The sequence below is a fragment of the Pteropus vampyrus genome, unplaced genomic scaffold (assembly GCF_000151845.1).
Source record: "Pteropus vampyrus isolate Shadow unplaced genomic scaffold, Pvam_2.0 Scaffold43, whole genome shotgun sequence".
Lineage (NCBI taxonomy): Eukaryota > Metazoa > Chordata > Mammalia > Chiroptera > Pteropodidae > Pteropus > Pteropus vampyrus.
In genome coordinates, this window is record NW_011888824.1 from 4,706,437 (window position 1) to 4,709,531 (window position 3,095).

The 3,095-nt window shown below is 32.2% G+C and overlaps 1 pseudogene; it reads right to left on the reverse strand.

The window, feature by feature from the left end:
- Positions 1–783: 783 nt before the first annotated feature.
- On the reverse strand, positions 784–902 carry LOC111738799 (annotated as a pseudogene).
- Positions 903–3,095: the final 2,193 nt, after the last annotated feature.

Below are 3,095 nucleotides of genomic sequence, written 5' to 3' on the forward strand. Positions count from 1 at the left end.
GGACAGAGTGGGCAACTTGCTTTGCTCCCTACCTTAGAGGAAATGTTTTTAGTCTTTCTCCTGAGTAAGAAATTACCTGTGGGCTTTTCATATATGCTTTTATTACATTGAGGGAATTTCTTTCTACTCCTAGTTTGTTGGAAGTTTTTATTACGGAAGGTGTTGAATTTTGTCCAATGCTTTTCTGCATCTGTTGAGTTAATCATGTGGCTTTTTCCTTCATTCTGTTAATGTGGAACCGTCCTCATCTCCCAGGGACAAATCACACTTGGGCATGATGTGTCAGCCTTTTAATATGCTGTGAAATTCAGTTTTCTAGTATTTTGTTGAGGATTTTTGCATCTATGGTCATTAGGGATATTGGTATGTAGTTTTCTTGTAGTGTCTTTGTCTGGCTTTGATATCTGATTAATGCTGCTTTCATAAAATGAGTTTTGAAGTATTCTCTTCTCATTAGTTTTTTTTTTTTTTCTTTTTTGGAAGACTTTGAGAAAAATTGGCATTAATTCTTTTTTAATTATTTAGTAAAATTCACAAGTAAAGTCATCTGATCCTGAGTGCATAAAGAAAATGTGAAATATACATACAATGAAATATTAGTCTTTAAAAAGGAAGAAAATCCTGCAATGTGTGACAACATGGATAAATCTGGAGGACTTATTGTGAAATGTCACAAAATGACACATATTTTATGATTCCACTTTTTTTTTTTTTTTTAGGCAAGGCAACCCTTGGTTGACCTCACAGATTGCAAGCTTATAATCCCTTACTTTTTATTTTTTATGCCTACAGCACTTGGTCTTCCTAGGTGGTCTCCCATCCCAGTACTAACCAGGCCTGACCCTGCTTAGCTTCCAAGATCAGACGGGATCTGGCTTGTTCAGGGTCGCATGGCTGTAGACATGATTCCATTTTTATGAGGTAACTAAAAGAGTCAAATTCAGAGAAGCAAAGAATAGAATGGTTTAATTGCCAGGGGCTGGGCATGGAGAGAAATATGGAATTGCCATTTAATGGAAGTTTCTTTTATATAAGATGCATAAGTTCTAAAGGTTTTCTGTACAACATTGTGCCAGTTAACAAAACTATATTGTACACTTACAAATTTCTTAAAAGGGTAGATCTCATGTTAAATGTTCTTACCACAATAAATGAATACATGAATGAGTAAGTGAATAAATGAATAATATAAAAAAGTAACTAAGGTTGTTTACTGAAATAGATTTTTAAGAATAGATCCTTAACTTACAAAAATAAATATTTTATACATTTATACCATTTCAAACCAAAAGCCAACATCATGTTTATCAATGACAATCCTAGAAGCATTTCCACTAGAATCAGGAACAAGTCAAAGATGTTTATGATCACCACAATTATTTAACATCATTTTGGAAATACTAACTAATATAATTACACAGAGAACATGAATATAAACAGAAAAACAATTTCTAGTGGTGTGGTAGTTAAGGGCTAAGTTCTCTCCCCCAGGAATGTTTATAGTGGATTAACTGACAGGTCACAGACACCATGCAATAAAATATCTATCAATTACTTCTATCTCTAGTAGCACGGGGTGGCTTGCCCAAGAGCCAATACCTAATAAAACTACTGTAGCTGATGAAACATTACAGAATACAGTACTGTATGTCTGTTGTGCTGAGGTAAAAATCGCTTGACTTTTATTTTTTCAGGTAAATGTTCTGCTGAATGGTGTCAGTTGTTTAAAGAGAATTGGCAAGATCCAATATTCACCTGCTTAAGACATTCTCATACAATTAAAAAAAAATACGCATATCAGGTGTTGTAACTAGTTCAGGGTGATACTATAAATTTAGTATAAACTGAGGCCTGAGCTGGGGAAACTGAACAGTAACCACAAGGCACTTGCATATAGCAGCATAACGATTAGAATCTTTAGAACTTGGACCTGAGATCTTCTGGGTGGGGCCAGACCTTCATTATGCACTGTAAATTCTCAAGGGTATCCACTAAAAGAACTGAAATAGAGTGTATAAATTCTAAACCAATAAAGAGAAAAATAAAACAGACAATAAAAATTCAATCGATCCAAAAATAAAAGGAAAGAAAATTTAAGCAACAACATTAGAGCACAGAGAAAGCAACACAAATGAAAATCAAAATCGAATAATAGAAGAAACATCCAAATACATAAATAGCTGCAAAAATTTTAAATTGACTAAACTTGTATAAAAGAGAAACCCAAGTCAGGTGAAAAAAATATACCTCCATACTATTTATATGATACATCAAATGCAAAGACATGAAATGTTTCAATGTAACTATGTAGAAAAACATAAAACAGGCAAATACTAACAAAAAGAAAGCTGGAATGGCTATATTATGGATCCAAATAGATATTAAGGAAAAAATAATTATTAGAAAAAGATAAGTTCACTATATAATGATAAAAGTTGGAATTTAACAATTCCAACTAGTGTGCACCAATTAAAATAGCTTGAAACCATATAAAACAAGAAATGCCAGCCATCAAAGAGATCCTAAAAGTTTAACTCTATATTATCAGGTTTCAAAACACATGTCTCCATTATTAATAGATTACATGAATTTTAAAAAGTAGTAAGCATATAGAAAATGGAAACACTTAAGTACCATGCTTGATCCAGTAGTATATATAAAATTCTGTACCAATTAGAATATATACATTCTTCTCAGTCACACATGTAACATTTATAAAAATTCACTATATACTGTTTTGTAAAACATATCTCGATAAATTTCAAAGAAACATCCTGTTCTCTCACCAGTCAAAACTAAACAAAATTAATTACAAAAAGAAAAAAATTTTAATCTATACATGTGTTAATATTGAAGATACTTCTAAATAGCAGTGGGTGTAAGAAGAAAACAAAATTGAAATTAAAAACACTTAAAATTCCATAATAACAACAAAAACTACATATGAAATCCACTGTGGGACTGATGTTGAATGACAAAGATGGTGGCAGGAACCAGTAATAACTGGGAAGATCTTAGGAAACAGGCTTGACAGCTGGAAAATGAACCCGACCTGAAACTAATTTCCTTTAGTACACTATGTACCAGTTACAGCA